We start from the raw sequence: 25,984 nt of genomic DNA on the forward strand, positions 1-25,984 counted from the left end.
CCACACTTCTCTATAACAAAGACATACAATTAAACAAAATAAGTCAACATGCTTTGTGTCTGACAATTCTGCACTCATAATGTACAGTTTCTCTGGCAAGAGGTTAAAGAGACATTGTACAATTTCCCAAAGGCCATCTACCCTACTATCGTCATCCTCATTCTAAATTTTCATGTCATTTCATTTGTCCATTCTTGTTGTCTGTTCAAGATACATGCAATGATGGACAGCTCTATTGGTTGTCCATACAATAGTATCTTGTAGGCTGCACAGTATATACTCAAGTATATCCAAGACTCCTATATCCTGAAATATAGACACTTAACTGTGATTCCTCATTCAATTACTATCCAATTTCTATCCTATCAATAGACAGAATAGATAGGAGAATACTTCTTATCCTTCATTTTTTCTATAACTAGGGGAATATTTAAAAAGTGATTGTAATCTATAATATTATAGATATTGATAGAATCTACACACTGTCACCTGTAAATAAGAATCTCTGGAGAAAGTCACCATCTATTGAAAATCCCCTTTTGATTTAGATTCTTCATTAGACTGTCTTCTAAGACAGGAGCAAATGCTTTTGACAAACATGCCAATTTTAAAACTTTGTTTTGGCTTTTGTTCAGTCATTTCAATTGTATCCAGATACAATTTTTTGTGACTCTTTTGGGATTTTTGAGATAAAGATACTGAAATGGTTTGCTATTTCCTTCTTCAGCTCATTTTACAAATCAGGCAAACAACATTAAGTGACTTGCCCAGGTCACACAACTAGTAAGTTTCTGAGGCCAGATTTGAACCTAAGAAAATGAGTCTTCCTGACTGGAACTTTATCTACTTCCCCACACAGCTGCCCATTTTATAACCTATTTGATCTTAATAATTGAAAGGTTATTGAGCAAAATTATTTCTATTGTTATGTTTTTGTAAGGAATCATGTATGTTTGGAACATAAATGGAAATACTCTGTTAAAAGAGATCTTTAAATCAGTATTGTGATCTACTGAATTAAAAAAAAAAAGTCAAAAAACATTAAGCACTGTGAAATCTTAAATGCATTGTACCTTTCATTTAATTATGTGATTAGGAAGATATAATTTGCTGTTGCATATCATTTGCAAAATGACAAAACCCACTGTCTTCTCATACGTTCATCAAGGATGCCCTCTATATAAGTTCAAATTATTCTCATAAAGATTTTATAGAGTTGGAAAAGGGGTAGCAAGGTGGTACAACAGATAGAGCACTGAGCCTGAAATCAGGGAGACTCATCTTGAATTCAAATCTGGCCCAAGACACTTACCAGTTGTATGACTGTAGGCAAGTCACTTAATCCTGTATGCCTCAGCTGTTCAGTAAAATGATCAGGAAAAGGAGCTGGCAAATCACTCGAGTATCTTAGCCAAGAAAAACCCTAAATGGGGAAATGAAGAGACATATATGACTGAATAACAAAAGTTGAAAAATAGGCATAGAATTGGAAACATATATATTCTCTTGATCTTTTTTATTTTTGGGGGGAATTGGAGTAAAGATAAAGTCTATAATTTTTCCAATCATTTGCTATCTTCCCTGTTTTCACATATCTTGAGAATTGATCTCTTAACACCCTCAAATTTAGCAACTCCAGCACTGATTTCTTCCATATATAATCAGTCTAGTCTAGCTTCATTCTGACCTTTGTTTTCTTTAGAACCATTTGTACGTTTTTATAAAACACACCAGGTTTTTTTTTTTTTGGGGGGGGGGTTTATTTAATAGCCTTTTATTTACAGGATATATGCATGGGTAACTTTACAGCATTAACAATTGCCAAACCTCTTGTTCCAATTTTTTACCTCTTACCCCCCCACCCCCTCCCCTAGATGGCAGGATGACCAGTAGATGTTAAATATATTAAAATATAAATTAGATACACAATAAGTATTCATGACCAAACTGTTATTTTGCTGTACAAAAAGAATCAGACTCTGAAATATTGTACAATTAGCTTGTGAAGGAAATCAAAAATGCAGGTGGGTATAAATATAGGGATTGGGAATTCAATGTAATGGTTTTTAGTCATCTCCCAGAGTTCTTTTTCTGGGCATAGCTGGTTCAGTTCATTACTGCTCTATTGGAAATGATTTGCACACCAGGATTTTTAAAGTTGAGTCTGAATATAGTGGCTTCATTGTCACTGTGAAAAGGATAGTGTTTTATAGACTCTTTAATAGTTCTTTTCCATTTTTCACGTTGTCCTATTTCTCATTTCAAGCTTATTTATTAAGTAGAGGACCATATTCACAGATATAATGGGTTGAGAGGTTCAAGCAAAATAAGTATGTAAAATGCTATGTAAATGCCGGCTACTACTATTATTTATAAATTAATGTGTTCTATTTTCTCTTTTGATTAAATTTTGGAATATATATTCTTGTAGATTGGAGTACAAGGGAAAGGTACAAGTGAGGTACAAGGTACAAAGAAAAGAAAGAATGAACTAGAATTATGCACCAGAATATAGAAGTAACATCAGAAGCCAGAGCATTAGAATTACCAAAGTTTCTAAGGCCAGAACAAGAGGGCAAGAGATGATGAGAATGTAATCATTCAGAGATGAAAGATGGTTTCCAATGTGATAGGTGAAAGCATAAACCTGAATGATTTCCTGTTAGAGCATTTGATAAAACTGACTTGTTTCAGGGCCTAAATCTCAGGTCTCAAGTCTTATCAAATACATATTATATTTAGGCAGAAAGTGGTAGATAGACCTGCTTCCAGGTCCTGAAAGAAACTTAAATGAATCCATTCTCCTCCATCTTCAGCAAATTTTGAGATTAGCAAGTCTTGCAGGTCCAGTTAACTTTTTTAGGGGAACAAAAATGTCCATGATGGGAAGAAACTATGGAGTCCTCATTTAGGTCCCAACCTAAACTGAGAAAATTCCTCAGACTAAAAGTAAATCTGGTTTAAAGGACAATAAACCTAGGGTAATTTCAGGGACATTCTGTCCATCTGCCAGTAGTGAGGAACTACTTTCTAATATCTAGAGCTTTCATTTAATTAAGAAAAAAAACCTTTCAGTCCACAACTGTGTAAAAAATAACCATTCATTTGCATTTCAAGTTGTTTTAAGAGAACAACATGAATATGAGTTGAGTTTCAACTAAAGTATAATCTGGAAGCAGCATGCTGCAAAGTGAAGAAATATAGATTGAGTGGTCAGAGACCTGAATTTGAATTTCTGCTAGTATCTGATGTAGGTCAAAACATTTGACTTCTTTGGGCGTCGGTTTTCCTTCCTGTAAAATGGGAGAAGTTGAATTAACGGATACATATAAATCCTAGGATCTATTCAGGAACCCAAGGACTGGCTTTTAGGACTGTTTTGATTGTGATTCTTGGCAGAGAGGAAGAGGAGGCAGAGAAGAAATGGAAAAGTATTATGAGGGGCATCCATATAGGGGTAAATGGTGGGGAAGAGGTTGAGGAATATAGAAAGACGAAGTCAGGACAAAAGATAAACTTCACACACTTTACTATTTTGCCCATATTCTATCCTTTACCTAGGTAGGTAAAAAAAAAAAAAAAAAAAATCCATGCACTGTTTTTATCACTCATTTATAAATCATTTGATTTATGAAGATTTTTTCTATAAAAGTTTCATATGATCTTAAGATCTTAGACTTATAGCTAGAAGCGATTTTCGAGATAATCTATTCCAGCTCCCTCGATGGTGTCCTGGTGATGTTCCCAAGGTCACACAGATCCAGGATTTGAATTCAGGTTCCCTGACTTTGAATCCAATGCTCTTTCACAGAACCACAAACTGCCTCATTTTATGTGTTCTCCAATTATTTTGCATACATAATTCTGGTCTCCTCAGTTACGTGTCTTTCAGTCAAGGGCCATGACATTTAATGTCAGAAGCTGAAAGGGTCTCCTCATCTAGCCCTATCATTTTTCAAATTAAGAAATGAAGGTCCAGGTTGATGAAGTTACTTGTCCAGTCTCACAGAGATCATCAGAGCCTGGAGCTGAAACCAGGTCCTCTGTTTCCACATTATCAACTCTTTTTTCAATCCTGCACCTTATATATATATATATATATATTTATTCATTTAAGAAATAGTTATTGAATAGCCATAAAATATAGAATAAGAGACTTTAGTTTGACTTGACCTGGCTTTTAATTCTAGCTGCCTATGTGATTCTGGGTAAATCATTATCTTCTCTGAACCCTAAATTTATTTCTTCATCCCTAAAGGGAGGGAGATGGATTAGTTGATTTCTAAGCTTCTCTCCAACTCTTAATTAACATTTAATGGTTTTCCAATTTTACTGTGTACATGGCTCTCTGTTATACACTGTGAAGAGTACAAAGGCATGTAATACAAGGTTCTTCCCCACAAAGGATTTACATTTGGGGAAGTGGCCAGCACTAGTAAGCTATCAGGTACTCATTTTACTAGAATGTAGCATAGCAGCAGAAATTGTATATTGGGCCTCTCAAAGTGATGATAACCTAACCTGTCAACTTCCAACCTCTGTCTGCTTTGACTAGAATTAGGCTCCTATCCCTGACCTGTTCTCTTGCAGTGGTTGAGTAACAAGATGAAGAACTTTGAATTTCCTGGATCAATTCCCTGCATAAATCTTCCATTATTACTATTCATAGCCTGTCTGAAATATTCATAGCAGCTGAGACCCAGGAAGTTGTCACACTGTCATAGACATGGGGAATTGAGGAAAATTTCTCTTTATGGGCAAGTATTGCATTTCTGGTGTTGGACCCCTGCTTCGAGCTGCTGGACTTTGCTTAGACCTTCCCCTTGAATACAAGTCATCGACTCCCTCTTGTCCTTTGCATTTCTCCTTCCTGCTGCCCTTTTCTCTTGGGTATTTTTGGGGATGTAACTCTGTCAAGTGATATTCTTGACATTTATGTCTCTGGGATAAGCACGTGGTAGCCTGGAAATGCCATTGCCCCTGGGATAGTAGCCACAAGATCATGAGTTAAGAAGAGCTATGAGAAATTTCAGAGGTCACCAAGTCCATCGTCCTCTTTTTACATAGGACTTATACAGGACTGAAATGATTTATCAAGAGCACACAAAAAAATAGCAGAATTTAGGGCCCAATCTCTGATCTTTCAGATAATCACTTCTCCTTTCACAGTATCAACATCTCTGTCATCCCTGAACAGTAGCACAAAAAGAGCATTTATTAAGTGGTGGTGAAAAACCTAAATTTAAATATGTTTTAGATAATTAGCTATGTGATCATGAGCAAGTCCCTTCATCTCATTTTTGGCTCAGGTCCTCATCTGTAAAATGGGAACACTAGAGATGGAAATGGCAAACTTTTCTACCTAAGAAAACCCCATAGCAAAGTTCCCAGGGTCAGGTAGAGTTACATACAACTGAACAAAAATAACAATGGTCCAGGGACAGTCCTAAGTCAGTCGTTTTCAACCTCTGTTCTCAGTATCTTTATACTATTAAAAATTAGTGAGCATCACTTAAAAAAAATAAGGTTTTTTTAATGGGTAGAATTAAAAACTGGTTTTTAATTGGTGGTTCTTTTGAAAGGGTTTCAGAGACCCCAGGATTCTTGAGAACTTTGAGAACCAGTGTGCCAAGTGATAGGGATACAAATATTAGAAAATAAGATGATCCCTTCTTACCAGGAGTTTACATTCTAATGGAGGAAGCGATAGAAACTGGAGATGTGGGTGGAGGGGGAAGATTAGGGTGTGGTGGTATAGGAAGGGGCCTCTTGACAAGTAGTGAAGAGGTGGAGCAGTGGCCCAGAGTGTGAGTAATCTGAGAATTAGTAAGCATGGCTGTGGCTCCTCAAGAAATGCTGAGTCTTGACGAGTTTGGGCCAATATGATGATAAGAGATAATAATAGCATTAGTTAGCATTTATATAATGTTTTGAGGTTTGTAAACTGCTTTACATATATTATCTTATTTGAACCTCACACTAACCTATTGAATGGATTGTTATTATTATTATTATTTATTATCTCCATTTTGTATACGAGAAATTGTATAAGAGAATTGTTCTAAGTCATTTAGCTAACAAATGGGGGAGAATTCAAACTCGGGATTTTTAAATTATCAAGTTCTAGATTTTGTCCAATCCACTAACTACCTGTCTTTTTTGTTTGTTTTTTGTTTTTAATTTTTTAATGGTAGCATTTTATTTTCAAAGTACATGCAAAGATAGTTTTCAACAGGATCATACAGCTAGTTAGTGTCCAAAATTTGGGCTCAGGAAATTAGGGTCTTCCTGACTGCAGGCCAGCAGTCTATCTACCACACCATCTAGTTAGCATTTGCTAAGTGTAGCATCTTCTGCTCGGGGACATTGCTTAGGGTGTTTAATAACAACACAAAATGTGTTTAATGAAGATGGGAAATGACATGAGTTCCTCATTTCTGTACTAATTATCCACCATAAATTAAACTCATAAACCATCTTTTCCAAAAGGCAAGCCAATCTTGACATCATTGCAAACTACCCCAGCGGGTGGAGTTGGTAAAGAAATTAGAGGGACATTTTGCAGTATTTTAGAGACCACACCCTTAGCTAATGGCAAGAGTTCTTCCATGATCTTTGCCCTTGACATCCCCATTTCTTTGGACAAGATAATACACTTTTCCTGAGAAGGTGCCTTATCTCAGAAATCGGGACACACAATAAATGTACTTAATGCCTGATCTATGCAGTAAAGCAAAGTATGCAGCAGATTATTATCCCTGTCATCAAGAATCAATCTAGTTGGAGAGCCACATAGAGCCATAGACTTCATGGCACTCCATGAATAATTAACATAATTTAATAATATTTTTGATAAGGCCATCTCTGGAAAGGTCCTGGTTAAGACAAAATGTACCATTTGTCTCCGTTTCCCTCTCCCTTACAATTCTTACTCTTTTCCTCCTGGGTCTTTAGGATTACATTTTAATTTTTGATATTATTAAAGGATATTTACTTCAGCAATATAGCAAGAACAGAGAAAAAAACATTTCCCCCAATACTTATCAGACATAATGTCTCCTACACCACCTCAGACTTTGGGAGGAGTTTGCCCAAATCTTATTTCTGTTTCTCCATTAACTGTGGTCCCATCAAATACCTGTCCAAAGGTGAAATTGTTGCCTCCATGACTCCTTTCAACTTTCATTGACCTGGGTCAGAAAGGTCTCTTCTTGCTACTTGAGACATCAAAGCTGGTTGCAAAGCCTGGCCCTCAGTACCAGGACACCAAGGGATACCTTCCTGAGCCTTACCTGGAACTCACCAGATTGAATAGACTTCTTTCCCTTTGACTATAATGGATTTGGAAATGAAAAGTCAAGAATAGAGGGCCTATTTCTCCTATCCAGGAGAAATATCCTATTTCAGAGAGAAAGAAGGCTGTAAAATATTTCCCCTTATTCTGTGGTTTCTCATAGTTAAATTGAATTAACACAAAATGAACTAAAGAGTCTTCAAGTTGCCCAAACATGAATGAAATAGGGTTATTTTCCACATTTCAGCCTAATACTAAGCTATTTCCATTACCCAGGTGGTTTTTTTTTCTTTAATGATTCCTGAATAATTTCTTTTTAGATCCTAGATTTTTACCTTTTGATTTCTGATCAAAACTACTCAGCAGATAATAATTGTCAAAGGAATTCAGGTTGTAATATTTTGGGAGAGAGTTTATAGCAGAAGATAGATTTGAGTTGTCTCGAAGTATATTCAGGACTGGAAAAGGTGGATAAAAGGAAAGGCATTCTAGGAGGCCGAGTAAGTGTGAGCAAAAGTATCTGGGAAAGGACACAGATGGCACATCAAGCTTGGCTAGCATATAGAGTTTGGGAAAGGTGGGTACTTATAGGTAAATTTGGAACTGCAGGTTGGCTTAACCTTGAATATCAGGTTAAGGAGTTTAAACTTTATTTTTTTAAGTCAATAGTGTCCAAATTTTAATCATACTCACATAGGTAGATAGATATAGATAAGTGCACACAAACATATACATATGTGTGTATATATGTATGATTAAATTTACACATATATGTGTATAGCATTCCCTCCTAGTACACTCACAAAGGAAGGAAGGAAGGGAGGGAAGGAGAAAGGGAGGGAGGGAGGGAAGAAGAAAAGGAAGAATGGAGGGAGAGAGGGAAAGAAGGAAGGAAGAAAGCTGTATTGCCTCTTCTTCAGTAGGGCAGCTCCTACTTCAGAGATTGTTTTTTCCTTCATTCTTCATTTCCTTATCATGACATGCAATGAATTGAATCGAAGTGAGAGAGAGCTGTGCAAAGTCACCAGCTCCACTCTCTGCTTTTGTAATAGTCTAGGTAAGAAGAAATAAGGGTGTAAACTAGAGTAATAGTTATGAGTGTCGAGAGAGGGACATATATAAGAAATGTGGAGATAGAAACAAAAAGGTCTGGAACCTGATTGTGAGAGTGAGGAAGTAAGGATCATAAGGTTTGAACTTGGGTGCTTGAAGGAATAGTGGTGCCCTTGGGAGAAATAGGGAGGTTCAAAAGAGGAGTGGGTTGGGGGAAAGATTGTACAATGAGATTTGATCATATATAAACTAGTTTATCCCATGTGATTCTGTCTCCTGTTCCCTACCTGCCCTACCCCTTCAGGATAGGATGCCCCTGTGAGGGAAATGTGCTGCAGCTATGAGATGATCTGGGAGAAAGGATATAGTTAGGGAAGTAATTGTGGTGTAATTTCTTGCATAGCTTCTTGGTCATTGTTAGGTTGTTACTACTCTGAAGGGAGGAAGGCTAGAGGAGAAGGCAGAGGTTGGGGGCTTGGAGTGGGAGTAGGAGGGATTAGAAGAAGGAAACAAAGTGGATTAGGATGAAGGTGTAATGTAGTTGCTTTGGAAACAAAACTGGGATTGACTATGGGTTGCTCTCTGTTCTCCCAGCCTTCTTTTGATCAACTACACCCAGGTGATAACTTTCAGAAAAGGTAGGTTTGGTTTCTTCAGCCTTAAATAAATGAGGAAGTTGGATCAGACTAGGGCTTAGTTTCCTAAAATCCACATATCTTTAAGGAGTCCCTGGATAGACTTTAGAGGGTTGGTTAATTTGAATGGAAAACAAAGACAACTTGCATTTTTATTTTCACCAATTAGAGAACTGAAATGTAACATTTTCTTCAGTGATTTAAAAACATTATTTGAAGAAAGGGTCGGTCCATAGATTTCATCAGACTGCCAAAAGGATTGGCTTTAACATACACATACACACACAAAATTAAGAATCCCTGCACTAAATGATTTCATAAATACTACGTTAGGTGATGAACTGTGGAAGAGTTTTCAGCAAATGATGCCCTAATGACATTGGGCATCCTTCCCTTCCCTTCCCTCTGTCCACTTGGCATATCATACCCTTACCTGTATGGCATACCCATACCCAAACCTGTGGGTGCTCTGGCCAAAGGGATATAAATTTTGATCACTGAAACTTAGCAAAATATCTTGCAGTTTATGGGCTAGATTTCTTTCTTAGGGACTGTGCCTTAAACCCATCACTCTCTCATTGTTGGCCAACAATAGTCCTAAATCAAGTCCTGCTTGGTCATTCTTTGGGTTCTGATTTTAGAGTGAATGTAAATAGCAATTGTTACTGTTTTGACCAGAAACCCTAAGGTCTTCTATTCCCAAACTGATTTTTAAAAATTTCTTAAAAGAAGACATTTTCTTCTTCATTTCTTATCTGGCCTTAAATCAATAATTGGGCAAAGCCATAGTCAAACTGAGACCAGTTAAAAAAACCTTATCTTAAAAAGGCCTTCATCCAGGGCCATCTCCAGTCATCCTGATCTATATCTGGCTATTGGACTCATGGTTTGGAGGAGAAAGTGAGGCAGGTGACCTTGCACAGTCCTCTCTCATTTAAATCCAATTCACTTGCATGTCATGATTGTCTTCAAGAATGAAGAACAAAAAATAACAAACGCAGCAGGAGTGTGCAGCATAGGCTTGTTAAGCTAGGGAGGAGAGGCTGCTTTTTCATTCTAGTAATTCAAGAAAAAAATAATTCAGCTGGATTTTTTTTAAACTAGAAAGTTTTTTTTTTCTTTTTTTTTTCTGATGGTAACAAGGAAAATTGTCTTTCACAAAGTATTCACATAGAAATGATGATTACACTATCCATGAAGCTGATAAAAATCTGATTTGCCAGGTACTGCAAAGGAGCCTGACATCTCTATTGGAATGAGAGATGACATATCAAAATGACTGGAGGTTGAATGTTTCACAGCTTCCAGAAGTAGAATGTTTCAACTGTAATCTGTTTTTTAAGAACAGAATAAGAATGATCACTCGCTTTTTGTTCTTTTTATAAAATCTTATAATAAATATCCATCATAAGTGAAGTTTTTATATAAAAGAGAATTCTTCCGTAAAAGAGAAAACCAGGTAAAAAAAATCATTGCCTTTCTTGAAACCAAGGCAGAGTTAAGGGAGTTAGCTACTAAAAATCAAAAGAGCAAGGTAGTGGAGTCTATAGGTAAACCCCTCACACACTCACACATTTACATCTAGATCTACTACCACGGCAATAATAAGAGGCTGTTCCTCTTCCCTGGCTGATGATAGTCATTCTCATTGTTTCAGAACAGTGCACAGGTATGCATGTTCTGTGGGGATGCCCAGCTCCCAACTGAAGGGCAGCCCCATTGATACTGATACAGCCCAATTAATACTGACATTCACCAGGTTGAATTCAGTGGAGGACAAAGGCAAGGGGATAATAAAGAGTGAGAATGGCTACTGGATTCTAGCCAACCTGCTGTGAAATTTGACCCCTTAAGATTGCATATGCACCACACAAATGAAGATCTGTGTATGCAGGCATTTATGTAGGTGATTGTGGCAAAAAGCCTTCCCTCCTTTAAAAGGCATTTTTTGGATTGAGGAGAGGGATGGCCAGATGTGGGTATGTTAGAATGTAAATATTGGGCCCAAAGTATTTATAAATGTCCTAAAACTGGAGGTCAGAAAACTGCAGCCATAAAGCTAAATCTACTCTTGCCCTATTTAAACTTTATTTGAAAATATAAAAATCATTCTTAGCTCTTGGTTGTTTTTTTCAGTTGATTTTCAGTCACATTATACCTTCCATCCCTTTTCCCTTTGTAATCCTATTTGGGATTTTCTTGGCAAGGATATTGAATTGGTTTGTCATTTCCCTTTGTGACCCTATTTGGGATTTTCTTGGCAAATATATTGAATTGGATTGTCATTTCCTTCTCCCATAGATCCATTTTGTCAGATTGTCAGAAGTTTAGAATGGTTTGCCCAGTGTCACACAGCTAGGAAGTGTCAGAGGCTGGATTTGAACTTAGGTCTTTTTTTTCCAGTGCTCTATCCACTGACCCACCAACTGCCTCCAATTCTTAATTTATGGTTGTACAAAAATTGGCATCAAACCCTATGATTTACTAGTCTTTGGGAACTTTATGGGAATCTATTTATCATCCTTGGAATCAAGACTTGAGTCAAATTCAGTCCCTGATACTTATTGGTTGTGTGATCCTGGGCAAATAATTTAATTACTCAGTGCCAGGCAATTCTTTGTCAATTATAGAAAAGATACTGAATTTCATTGGTAAAGGGAGTTTTCTCAGAAAACAGTTTATTTTGTTGTTATTTTCATTTATATAATTGCATTCATTGCATACCTTGTTTTCTTGGTTCTGTTCATTTCATTCAGAACACACATTTTTTCATGCTTCTATCTAGTCATCAAAACAGTCATTTTTTTATCATGCTGTAATACTCCATCACATTCATGTACAATTTGTTTAGCTATTTCCCATTTGATGGGCATTGACTTTGTTTCAAATTCTTTACTATTATAAAAAAAACTGCTGGTTATCTATATTTCAGTGTATATGGAGACTTCTTTTTTTTTTATCATAAAAAAGAAGAGGGGCAGGTAGGTGGCGCAGTGGATAGAGCACCAGCCCTGAAGTCAGGAAGATCAGAGTTCAAATCTCATCTCAGATACTTAACAATTCCTAGCTGTGTGACCTTGGGCAAGTCATATAGTCCCAATTGCCTCAGGGGAAAAAAAAGGCTTGTTTTTGTTTTTGTTTTTCCATCTCATGCAGGATAGAAGTGCAAGGGTTTCTCATGGCCTGATTCCATGGCCAGAACTTTGGATCTGCTCCGTTTTTGACCTTTGCCAGTCTGTCCCTTTTTAGGCAAACTGGTGACCCCTCAATTCTAGGAGCTCACTATGTTGACTGAGAACCATATATATGTATATGTGTATATATATATGTATATATATATATATATATATATATACACACCAGCCTCAGTTTCCCCTCTTAGCTAGGATTAGAAGGATAAATACACTACCACAATTAGCCCTTTCCATCATTAATAAGTTATATGTAGTATATATGTAGTGTGTGATGGATTTTATTAATAGATAGGAACACCACTTTATGTGTGCTTAGCAGGGGAAATTCTAGATTAAAGAGTATGTGAATTTTAGTCACTTTCTTTGCATAATTCCAAATTACAGAGTGGGTAGACCAGTTCACAGCTCCACCAAATGAATAGCAGTGTGTCTGTCACTCTACAATTCCTCTAATATGAGCGATCCCTTTTAAATCATCTTTGCTAGTTTGCCAGGTGGATTTGTACTTTTTTTTTTTTATAATTAGTGATTTGAAGCATTCTTTCATATGCTTGATAGTACTTTGCAATTTTCCTTGTTAGAATTGTTTGTTCATATCCAATGATCACTTTTCTATTGGAAAATAGCTTGGTGAGTCAAATCAACAAACATTTATTAAGTTACTTTTATGTGGCAGGCACTGCTCTAACTATTGGGATTTTTTTAAAAAGGCAGAAAAAACCAATCAAAACAAAACAAAACAAAAAAATTCTGTCCCTATTCTTAAGGATTTCACTGTTTAATGGGGGGAGGGGAGACAACATGTAAACAACTTTGATTAACAAGTTATATTTAGACTAAATTTGAGACTTAGTTCAAAAAGAAAGAGTTAAGATTTGAGAGAACCTAGGAAAGCTGCTTGCAGCTTAAAGGAAGCCATGGAAGCCAGGAAGCATGTCTTGGGTAGCTGGGTGGTACAATGCATAAGGCACCTGTAGTCAGGAGGACCAGAGTTCAAATCCTGCTTTAGACACTGGCTGTATGACCCTGGGCAAGTCATGTAACTCTGATTGTCCCCATTTGCCAAAAATGCAAAGAGTTATGAGACAGACAGTTGGGTACAAGAAACAACAAGGAGACTGATATTACTGATTTACAGAGTACATGGAGGGAGAGTTAGATATACAAACACTGGAAAGGAACCAGTTTATGAAAGCCTGATGATTTTATATTTGATTTAAGAGATAATAAAGAGTTTATTGAATGAAGGGGGTGACATGGCAAGATCTATTCTTAAGATCATTTTTACAGCTGAGTGGAGGATGCCCAAAGTAGGGAGAGACAAGACTGGGTGGCCAATCATAGAATTACTACAATAGTTCAAGTTCAGCCAGGGTAATGGAAGAATCAGAAGGAAGGATGGGGTATGTGTTAGGGATGTTGCAAAGAGAGAACCAACAGAATTTGGCAACTAGACATGTAGTGTGAGAGTGAGGGATCAAGGATGACCTTAGTGATGGGTGAGGAGCATGGGGGTATACTTAATAGTAATAAGGAAGTTAAGAAGAGGCTTGGGAGAAGGTAGAGATAAAGAGTTAAATTTGGACATGTTGAATTTAAGATATCTTTGAGATATCTAGATAGCTCATAGATAGTTAGAAATGTGAGACTAGACATGGGGAGAAGTTAGCGGAAAAACAGTTATGAAAGTCACCTGCTTAGAGATGATAAATGAATACATGAGAGTCAATGAAATCATCAAGGGAACTTAAAGAAGGAGAAAAAAGCCCAGGTCAAAGCCCTGTGGGATATTCTCAATTAGTGGGCTTTGGGGTAAAATGATTTTTTAAAATGATATTCTTAGGGATGGTCAGAAGCAAGAGAAAATGTAAAATGAATGGATTAAGATGAAAATGTTTGGAGACTAGTCTACAAGAAAAATTTAAATAAGGAGTAGGGACTGCAGGAAACGGAGGAAGAGCAGATATGGGGAATAACAGACCTGCTGATAAAGATAGGAAGTTCAATTAAGGGAAAAAGAACAATGCATTGCTATTGGAAGGGCTAGTTAGAAATTTCCCGAGGGCAGAGCCCAAGGGAACTTGCCAGCTAACTTAGTGAAGCAGGTGGTGAAACTGGATGCCAGTAATTTTTCACCAAATTAACTTGGACCTAGCTTTTAGTTGCAAAAGCACCTTTTTCTTCCAGAGGTCAAAAGGAAACTAAAATTACTTTTTTGGCAAAATTACTTTTTTAGCAAGACTAGTTGTAGCCTCAATGGCTGAAGCTTAAATATGAGAATAGGTGGGTATTTATTCTATCCTCCTCATTTTATGGATGAGATAGTTGAGGCCCAGGAAGGTAAGCTGACTTGCTTGAAATACACAGGTAGAAAATAGCAGAAGTGAGATCTGGATCTAAGTCCTCTAATTTTAACTCCAGCATACCATCTTGTCTCTCACCACATTCAATATAAAAATTTCAGAGGACTTAAAAAAAAAAACCAAAAACTTTTTATTGCACTTTCTAGAGTTGAGTTTGGAGAAATTGGTCCTATAATAGCAAGGGAAACTGAATCAGTGAGAGCCAAGTGACTTGCCTCAGGTTACAGACTATTAGTGACTTTAATGCTACCATTTAAGAGTCTGGCTTTTGGTGGTTTAAAATAGTTGGATTAGTGGTACTTTTTATTATACTTACTCTCAAACCTTTAAAAAAAAAAAAAAAAGAAAAGAAAGAAAGAAATCCAAGACACATTGTAAACTTTTTTTTTCCTCCTCCCCCCTCTTTTTTTTTTTTTTTTTTTTTTTTTTAAGAGCTAAGCTAGATAGAGGTTTGGCCAATACATACAACTTAGCTCCTTTCTCTTGCTTTCCCTGTCTCAGTGAGTGTTTCCCAGAGCACTATTAAACATGTATATTTGACACCTAATGAATGCTAAATATACTTCCCTTTAGTAATCAGGAATAACTGCTACTGATTTTACATTCTGTAATACCTAACCAGGCAAGACATATGGGTTTCTTGTCATGGAAGCATTTCAGGTCATTGTGTTTTGAGACAGATTTCTAGCACCTCAATTTACTTTCTGGCCATAATTGAGGTATTTTTGGAAGTCAGTATCAAAATCGGTAGCCCAGGGAACAGCTTCAGTTTGAAGATTTCTGTTCAAGAAAACAATCATAATTAAAAAGAATGTTTTAGCCAAAAGTGCTTTTAAAAATATACCTATCATATTCATCTGGATGTCACTTTTCAGTGTTCAGTGGCAGGAATTTTTTTTTCTCTAACCATTATACAGGTGAAGAAACTGAGGCAGAGAACATTAAATTTAAGTTGCCTTGGCCTTGTGGTATCTCCATGGTTCAAATAGATTCCCTAGTGATTAATTGTACTTCATTACAGATGGGCTCTATGAGTTCCCCTGTGATAGCGCTAAAGAACCCAATTTAATAACTGCAGCAGCATATCCAGTTTTTACAAATTAAACTATTACAAGGTAAGGATCCAATATTCCAGTAGGGAAAATGTCTAATGACTTAAAAGATGCGGGATTGGATTCTACTTTAATTTGTATATTTTCAATGAATGCAAATTCTTCTGGCTTCTAATACAGCGGGCAGACTCATGGAATTTCAATAAATAATTTAACCCTGGCCCTGGTATCAGTTTCAGTGTTAACTTTCAGCACCTGGCTGCCATTATTATATGCAGGAGGCAGGACCCTCCTCCACTCAGAGGTATGGAAATTTGGCTGAGATTCACTACCCTTTTTAGAATACAGAAGTACCAGATTACTGTCCTGGAGTTAGAGATTTTTTTTTTCTTTTTCCTTAAACAGGAGTTATGTGATTTCCAGATGTGCACAGATGTGATTTTTAATTTAAATTGTGGGGTTTTTTTTTTTTTTTTTTTTTTTTTTTTGCAAGGAACACTGGGCACAGATATCTCTTAGTTATTTAGCACATTGGTTATAGAGTGTGTCTTTACATAGCAATTTGGAACAATGTACTAAATTTTTTTTTTGTCAAAATGTGTCATATGGGAAAGTTATACCCTGCTTTACATCCTGTTGATGCTGTAGTCTCTGTACTTTACAAAGAACTTCTCACAGGAATTCTGGAGAAAATGTCAGATCACCTCCTTTAAAAATTTTTTTTAAAAAAGAAAGAAAAGTCTTCTTTCTCAGGATCACAACTCTAAGAGCTGTGTATGTGTATAAGTGTGTGTGACAGAGACAGAAAGAGACAGAGGGAGAGATTGAGATTTAGGGGAGGAAATGTCATTTTAGGAGAAGAATTTAAAAACCTCCATGACAAATGTGCTTTTAATTATAACAATAACAATAAAAACTGACATTTTTCATGGTGATTTAAAGTTTACAAAGACTTTTTCCTCATAACCACCCATTGTAATCCCAATTTTACTGGCTACTAAGGGGAAGTGTATTTAGCATTACATGCTGTATTTTTATTAATGAATCCCAAAACCATATTGTTTGGTTTGGTTTAAATGAGTTATATTGTATTATCCAGTTGTTTTCAATACATTGCTATACCATCATATTGCCACTGAGTCAATTAAAAAGTCACTTCTTAATTACCCACGCTATTGGAGAAAACCCATCAGTTTTTTAGATGATCTCACATTATATGGATTAAGAGCAAGGTGAGAATTCAGAGGGCATTTAGTCCATCCACCTCATTTTACAGAGGAAGAAACTGAGACCTGGGGTACAAAGTAGAAAGTGGCAAAAATAAGATTTGAATTTAGAGTTGTCCCATATTGGTGTTATACCTCTTCAAATTTTTTAAAGCATTTCCACATTTATTATCTTGCTTAATCCCAACCTCCCTATAGTCATAGACAGGTAGAGTAGAATTACTACTTACATTTTACACGTGAAAAAAAAAATCAACACTAAGAAAATTACCATTGGCTATATAAACTAGTATAACTGATTCTCTGGTTAATACTTTTTCAACTGAACCACTTTGTTAACAATTGACCACATTTGTCAATCTACAGCAGTTTATTAAAGGCCTAATTCGCAGTGGTCCTCAAAGTGCATCCAAAGAATTGTTGGGGTCTCTGAAACCCTTTCAAAGGGTCTACAAATTCAAAATTTATTTTTTATTTCTAATATAGTGAATAGCTATAAATATAACCCATGTGAACAAAAACTCTTTGAACAGATCCTCGATAGTTTTTTTTTTTTTTTTTAACAACATGAAGATACTGAGAACAAAAGTTTGAGAACCACTGGCCTAATGTATCCTCCTTAATCTTAGTGTCCCCAATTTTATCTTGTATAAAGCTTTTTTTATACATAATTTTTTGCATGTTGCTTTCCCATTACACTGTGAACTTCAACGAGGGCAGAGTTTATTTTTGACCTATCTCTATATCCCCATGCATAGGTGCTCCGCATAATACCTGGCACATAGTGGATGCTTAATAAAATTATTTGACTGACTATTAAGTATTCTGATAGACATATAAACAATAAGATGCATCCAGGTAGATAGATGGCTTGCCTTGAATTGACTCTGATGCTTTCTACCTGTGACAGCCTATTTCATCTTCTGGCTCATAGTTTCTCATTCTATAGAATAAGAGTGGACTAAATGAGAGCTTCTTAGACTATGGTTCACAACTCCATGTAGAGTCTCATAAGTGAAAATGAGGGGTGACAAAATTATAATTTATTAGCAGTAAATGTTTGATATGTTTATTTTATGTAACTATATTTACCTATTATATATATATTATATATTCTGGAATCACATTAAATTTTCTCAGGCAAAAAGGGGTCATGAGTGGGGAAAGTTTAAGAAGCCTTCGACTAGATGACTTTTGAGGTCTTTTCCTATTCTAGATCTATAAGACCTATGAGCAAGATCTAGACCAGTGGTTCTCAAAGTACGGTCTAGAGAATCCTGGGGATCTCTGAAACCCTTTTAGAGGATCTACAAATTCAAAAATAGTTTTTATTTCCAATATGGTAAATGTCTATAAATATAATCCAGATAAACAAAAACGCTTTGGAGAAATCCTCAATAATTTTTAACAGGATGAAGATACTGAAAACAAAAGTTTGAGAACCAGTAATCTAGACTCTCTCAACTAACCTAAATCTGACTTGACTGACACTAGCTTTGTGACTTTGGGCAAATCACTCATTCTCTCTGGGCATCAGTTGACTCTTCTATAAAATTAGGGAGTTGGATTAGATGACTTCCAAAGATTCTTTCTAGCTCTAAATTCTGATACTTCAATTCTCTCATTATATAGATAAGAAAATCTTAGTCACTCCTTAAAGTGAGATGTTCTTATATTGGACTATTTACCATCTAGGGGAGGGGATGAGGGAAGGGGGGAAATTGGAACACAAGTTTTACAAGGGTTAATATTGAAAAATTATCCATGTATATATTTTGAAAATAAAAAGCTTTAATTTAAAAAAAAAAAAAGGTGACATGTTCTTCCAGAATTGCCCATGATGTGCTTTTCTATCTTTGTGTGCTGTTCTGTGATCTAAGAAATTTCACAGGGGTATGTCCTATGGGGGTGTCATGGCAGCATTATGGTAGAACCTATAGCATTATTTACCCACATTCAGGCAACAAAATCAAACACTAGGCAGAATTAAAGAGGAGGAGAAATTTTAGCCAGGTTTTGTCTTCTACTCCTTGCCAAATGATCATTTAATCACTTTATGATGGAGCTTTTTTCCAAGTGATTTCTTCCATAGGTATATAGGGAGGAGTCTGGAAATGTGGAAGGTGGGGAATGATCTGAAGGGAGTGTGAAACCATGCTAACTAGGAATATAATAATAATGATAATGATAATTAATTATGATGATAATAATATTAATGATTAAGATGATAATAGCTAGCATTTATATTGCATTTATTATGTACAACGAACTGTGCTAAGCAATTTATAATTATTATCTCATTTGGTCCTCACAATGACCCTAGGCAATAGGTGCTATTATTGTCATTCCCATTTCACAGCTGAAAAAATTGAAGCAAATAAAGGTTTGCCCAGAGTCACCTAGCTAATAAGTGTCTGAGACCAGATTTCCTCCTCCAGTGGATGAAGACAGTCACAGGTTAAATGGCTTGCTCTGGGTCACATTAGAAAGTGCCTCAGGCCAGATTTAACTCAATTTTTCTATCTCCAGACCCAACATTTTATCCACCCAATTACCTAATTTTAGAGTTATGCCTTTAAGTGAAAGTGGATGGTGTCTTGCTGATGAGAAAAATGAGACTCAAGTTACTTTTCCAGAGGCATTAATAGGAGTAGGGATTTAATAATTCTTGAACTGAGCTGAAACAGCTTGCAGAGTGTTTGGGAGATCTTAGCTCTAGACCTTTCCTGATTTTGTGACTTAGACCTTTGTTGCATGGGGCAACACCACTGTTCAACAAATAAATCTATAAATACTCTTGAAAATTCACTGTTTTTTTTTGGTTTGTTTGTTTGTTTGTTTTTGTTTGGTTTGTTTTTTTTTTTTCTTTCTTTCTTTTTGTTGTTGTTGTTGTTTTTTCCCCACCAGACTTTTCCACATTTACTCATGTCCTGATGGTGATTGGCAGGAGGCCACTTGTAACCTGAAGAATCCTAGAATGTCCTATTTGGAAGAGACTATAGAGATCATTTAGTCTGACCCCTTTCATCTTACCAAGTAGGAAATAAACTTATCGAGTGACATTGTGACGTTGCTCAGGGTTCCCCAGATAGTTGATGTCTGAACTCCAAGTAATATATGCTCAAAGCCCTCCCTTGGGCTTTGTTCCCCAATAAAGCACACTCTTATTTTATTTATTTTTTCCCCCCTGGCCTGCCTCATCTCACCTTATCTTGGGCTGTAGATACAGGGATCCAGATCTGACTGCAATAAATGATCATGTCTGACTTTTATTTACATTGCATGGCCAGGAAGGAGAAATGAAACTGTGTATGATGCATGCCTTCAAACAGAGATGTCCCATAGAAAGAAGGTGTGATTAGTAGTAGATAATAAGGTAGCTCCCTGGATAGACAACTTGACTGTAAATCAGTAAGAAGAGCAGAGTTGAAATACTGCCTCAGACCTTTCCTGTACATGTGATTCAAATTCATACAAGTAAAACATGAGTCAGAATCAGGATTAGAACTCAGTTCTGGTGACCTCTAGAACCTGTGCCCCATTCCTCACAAGGATGGGGCAAGAAGCAAATGAGATAATTTACAGAAAGTGTTGTGCAAACTTTAAGGGTCTACCATTATTATTACTTGAGTCATCTGGTGGCTCAATGGATAGGAGGAACTGAGTTCAAATATGGCCTCAGATACTTCCTAGTTGTGTATGATCCTCATCAAGTCATTTAACTCTGTTTGCCTCAGTTTCCTTATCTGCAAAAATAAGCTGGAAAACCTGGGCAAGTCATTTAACTCCAATTGCCTCAGCAAAAATAAATAAATAAATAAATAATAAAAAAATAATCTGGAGAAGGAAATGGCAAACCACTCCAGTATTTTTGCCAAGAAAATCCCAAATGGGCTCATTGAGTCAGATATGCATGACTGAAACAACTCAGCAACAAAAAAATTATTACTTTGTATGTGGTTAAGTGCCCAGGAAGTCAGGGAACCTCCCTAAACTTCAATTTCCTCATTATAAATGGAATTGTAAACTATCACCACTGCTACTGCTACTTCTGTTGCTATTCCTACTCCTACTTCTAATTACTACTAACACTGTGACTCCTACTATTATTACTATTCCTATCACCAGCTGCTGCTGTTACTTCTGCTGTTACTACATGGTGGGAAAGATACAAGGGATCACCACGACTCTTTCCACCCAAGTCCTTTTCATTTTGGTTGCAAACCAATTTTTTCCTAATTGTTCAAAGACCTCCTCCTCTCTCTTGGTGAAAAGAGCCTGTATAATTCTGTCCAAAAACAATCAAAGGGACTGGCTGACCAAAGCTGCTGATAAGACCTAGCAGGGGCCTTGCTGCTATTTGTGTTTAAAAGGCCATTTTTCTTATCATCACATACTCTAAACATAGTCAAATAATAGCAAGTTTCCTTCCTTCGTAATATGCCATCAAAATAAATGGAAGCTGGTGTAACTCTGACCTGCCCCAGGCTATTAAAGAGGAGATAGTGGGGAGGAAGAGGGAGCTACAGAAAGGACAAAATAGTCTCTCATTATCCAAGGACTGGAAGTAATTTTTAGAAACAGGTGAAACTGGTTAATCCTGAGCCATCAAACTGAAGAAACTATTTTGAACCATCTAAAGAACTATATACCTTTGTCTAAAATTACTTTTATTCCATATTTGCAAATGGACAAGGTATACTTGAAAAAAATTATTACTGCCTTTTGTTTTTACAACTCAGTCATTTCCTGATGTATACCTCCACCCCCTCTACCCCACCCTCTCCTCAAAGTCTGCCTTGTAACCAAAAAAGTTTAGTAAAACCAACCAAATGTGGTCTGACAACACAAAAGGAAATGTGTTTCATTATCTTTTCTCCAGGACCAAGATTGGTCATCCTAGTTAATCAGAGGTTAGTTGCCTTTCCTCTACTGTTTTAATATGCATAATAAAAATATTTTTTTTTAATAAATTGTTATCTTGTTCTCCACTTGCTTTGTTCTTCATCAGTTTACACAAATTTTTCCATGTCTCTGAATTTCTCAATAATAATAATATTTACAGTTAGCATTTATATAATGCCTACTATGTGCCTGGTACTAGCTAAGCACTTTACAAATATTATTTCATTGATCTATACAATAATTCCAGGAAGGTAGGTTTTATAAGCATTTCCATTTTACAGATGGGAAGTCTGAGGCAAATAGATGTGAAGTGACATGCCTGGGGTTACACAGCTAGCAGTTTCCACTGTTCTCTCCAGTGTTCTCTCTACTATTTAACTCCTACTATTTGTTTTCTGGTTTGTTTTTTTTTTGTTGTTGTTGTTTGTTTGTTTGTTTTTTACAATATAGATGGGCCAGTTAGGTGATTCAATAGACAGAGCACTGGGCTGGCTTTCACACCCTTTAAATTTAAATCTGGCCTCAGACACTAGTTTTGTGTGACACTAGACAAGCCTCAGTTTCCTCATCTGTAAAGTGATATAAAGAAGGAAACTGCAAAGTATCTCTGCCAAGAAAATAATTCATTGGGGTCACAAATAGTTGAACATAATTGAAATAACTAAAAAACAATAATAATATAGAAAGTATTCCATTAAAAAAAGCATTGCTTTGACTATGAATGTTTTAGTTTACATGGAATCTTTTTCCATGTGATCTCTTTCAGTTGTATGTGTTTTTATATGTATATATCTCTCTATATATATCAATACATTTAACAGTGGGATCTATCTCTATATCAGAAGTCATGGCCATTTTAGTCATTTTCTTGAAGTAATTCCAAATTGCTTTCCAGAATGGTTGAACAGTGTATTAATTTGCTTGTAGTGCCACAATCCCTTAATTACTGGCTATTTGGTGTTTTTTGGTGATTTTTACTCCCTGGATGGGTAGGAAGTGAAACTTTAGGGTGATTCCCATCTTTTATTACTAATGATTTGGAGCCATCTATCATATCATTCTTGTCCCTTTAGAACTCTTTTGAAAACCATTGATAAGGATCTAGATGCAGGAAGTGCTGTACTTAGAGTCAAGTAGATTTCAGTTCAAATATGGATCTTGAATCTTTTGTGATCTTCTCCTTTATTGTTACAGATATGAAATGTACTTGATCTGGTGCTATTTTTTATTTTTTTAATCAAGTGCTTTATAGTTTATAAAACACCTGTATCACAATAGTCCCTGTGGGATAGTCCAGTTATTTTAATATTATTTTAATAATAATAATATTACAGGTGATAAAATTGAGACAGGGGTGAAGTGTTTTACTTAAAGTGTCTGAGTCTTGCCTCAAACCCAGGCTTCTTTGATTCATTAAATCTAACTTTTTCTCCCTTATATTTCATTGTCTTTAAGACAATGCTAATTGGAATGCTTAGGGGCTGACTGTATGATGTATCTGGTATCAGGACATTCTGTATCTGTGTGATGGCCACCTACGATTTCACCATATTGATATGAAATATAAGAAAATGAAACAGGTAGTGGGGTTAGTTGTTTACATATATATATATATATATATATATATATATATATATATATAGTTGTCTTAAACCCAGGGGATGTGTGTGTATGTGACTTAGCTTCTCAACGGTATCTATGGCTTTTCAGTAGATTATGTCGTTCTGACTTTTACTTTGATAATGAAAGTGAAAATAGAAAGAAAATGCATTCATTATACAGAGAAAATGCATTCTCTGGAGTGAAACCGTTTTTATAAAGATTTGGAGCTGGAAGGAACCTTAGAGTTCATATGGTCCAACTCCTGTATATTCACTTATATAGGCGTACCTTACTTAATATAAATCATTGGGTTTTTTTTGACATCATAACCCTTTGGATGAAGGAAACATTATCATAGGAACAGAGCTAAGGAAAGAAACTAAAGATTTCCTAGCAGGCTAAGAGATAGAAGAAGCCAGAGCTTCTCAATTCTAGGGGACTGAGATGGCAGAGTAGGATTTAGTGGGATAGGAGTGGTTATAAGTAATAGGCTATTTACATCATTAATCATTTAATTGGGAACATTATGTTGGGGATAGGCTATATCATCTTTAACATCTTAAATATGTTACTATAATAATGACATTAATTGGGGTAACACTGAGTAGAATATGTAGCAGGAGTATGCTGGAGTTAACTCATACAGACAGGCTTTGGAGAGCCTGATAGTTAAATGTTCAATGAAAATGTTTATACCTCAGAAATTGACAAACTGCTTTATATTGGGGCTTGATTTATTGTTTTATTGATTGTCTAGACTTAAGACAATAATGAAAAAACTGTTAATAATGCAGATTAAACTTAAACATTTCTTTGCATACATTTTTTTCCCTTGGAGAGCTGGTTATTAAATATTTATCAAACTGCTGTTAAAGCAGAATGGCAGAATTAGGTTTGTTTTTTTTTTTTTTGTTTTTTTCTTAATAGGAATATAGTAAAACAGAACATTTCCTTCCCTTTACAGAAGTTTGGAAAAAAGTTTTCACTTCCGTTTTAAGTCCTAGGGAATTAAAAAAGCCAAGCTGTTTTTTAATTATAGCTTGCTTTGGAGTAGGTGTATAATGTAGTTGCTAACAAATTAAGAATGACCTTCTCTCACTTGAAAAGACAAAATGAAATCTTCCTTGGAATCCTTGCAAGAAAAAAAAAGCCCACTATGCAATTGGAATGTCTACCATGTTTAAGTTCCATTTCTAAAACTGCAGCAAAATTTGTAGTCCTCACTGTTGATTTTATAGTATTAGTCTGATAGGCCCATATGGAAAGAAGATATTTTTCTGATAAAGAAAGAACTTGGGCAAATCATCTTATCTTTTCTTGGTCATAAGCCTCATTAGTAAGAAACAGGGAATTAGAGTAAAAGCTCTTTTAGCACTCTACCAGTACTAACCTTGTTTGTGTTGAATGCGGAGAAGCAAAATCCAAATTTCCTTTGTGTAGCAGAGGTAGGGAGGTGGAGAAATTTCTATCCAGGCTCTAGGGAATGTTGGTGTCCTATCTCTATAGGCAGAATGAATCTTAAATACTGAAGTATAGATAAAATGTCCATGAAAACCAGCGCAACCAGTCTGGGGAATGATGCTATATGTTTAACAGTGGGCTAGGAGGAGGAGGACTAATGCAAAATTTAATATCCATAATTTGGTGTATGTTGAACAATGGACGGGGGAGGGGAGGAAATGGAGCAATACAAAATTTAATCTCTATTATTAATATTTTCTCCATCACTTTTTGTTTATTTATTTATTTTTTGCAAGGCAATTGGGGTTAAGTGACTTTTTCAGCATCACACAGCTAGGAATTGTTAAGTATCCAAGGCTATGTTTGAACTCAGGACCTCCTGATTCCAAGACCAGTGCTGTATTTACTACATCATCTAGCTGCCTCCTCTCTTTTGCTTTATTAAGATTAGATAAAAAACAAAACAAGTCAATCAAGCCCAAATGTATAAGCATTTGCTAATTTCCAATGTGAAAATCTTATAATCCTCTCAGGATACTCTTGAAATGATCTTCTCCTCTGTCCTCTTCTCCCCTGTCTTTTTTCTTTATTAGATAGAAGTGGCAAGAAATCACTGGGCAAGTCATTTAACCCCAATTGCCTCGGAGGGGGGGAATCAAATTGCAGCACTGGGTGCTGTGCAAGTCCTACTTGATCTCTTATTTTCATCGCTAGGAATACATGGCTATCATAGATAGATGTGCATTCTATTCCTACATGCAGACTCCTTGAGGGCAGGGACTGGGGGGGTTTTGTTTTCTTTAACATTTTTGTCTTTGACCCATAGGATCTGGGAGGCAATTTGGTCCAGCGGATAGGGAACCAACCTCTGAATCAGGAAGATTTGGATTCATGCTCTGTGTTTGCTTAAATACTAGCTGGGTGATCTTAGTCAAGTCATTTCTCAGTATCCCAGGAAATTCTTTAAGACTAAAATTTAAAGAACAACCCCTATTATCTTTATTATTTTAGGGACATAGGCTAATAACATCATAGTTAGATGTACATTCCCTAACTCTACCCAAAACCCCAGCTTCTATAATAGTGTCATGCATATTGAGGATGGGGTGGATTATAGACCTTGGTTTCTTTTTTTAAAAATAATTTTATTGAAATGTTTTGTTTTGTTTTACATTGCTTAAATTTCCCTCTGTGTATCT

At 36.0% G+C, this 25,984-nt stretch overlaps 1 protein-coding gene across 3 annotated transcripts in view; it reads left to right on the forward strand.

Annotated features, from left to right (window-relative positions):
- Nucleotides 1–25,984, forward strand: part of CLIC5 (chloride intracellular channel 5) — a 183,348-nt gene that overhangs the window by 81,346 nt on the left and 76,018 nt on the right. The window contains exon 1 of one of the 3 annotated variants that reach the window (XM_031964758.1): nucleotides 8,808–8,985. The exons of the other annotated variants lie outside the window; for them this stretch is intronic. The gene's annotated coding sequence lies outside the window, so the exon portion shown is untranslated. Of the gene's footprint in view, nucleotides 1–8,807; nucleotides 8,986–25,984 lie in introns of those variants that run through there. 3 annotated transcript variants of the gene reach the window in all.

This window comes from Sarcophilus harrisii, chromosome 4 (genome assembly GCF_902635505.1).
Source record: "Sarcophilus harrisii chromosome 4, mSarHar1.11, whole genome shotgun sequence".
Lineage (NCBI taxonomy): Eukaryota > Metazoa > Chordata > Mammalia > Dasyuromorphia > Dasyuridae > Sarcophilus > Sarcophilus harrisii.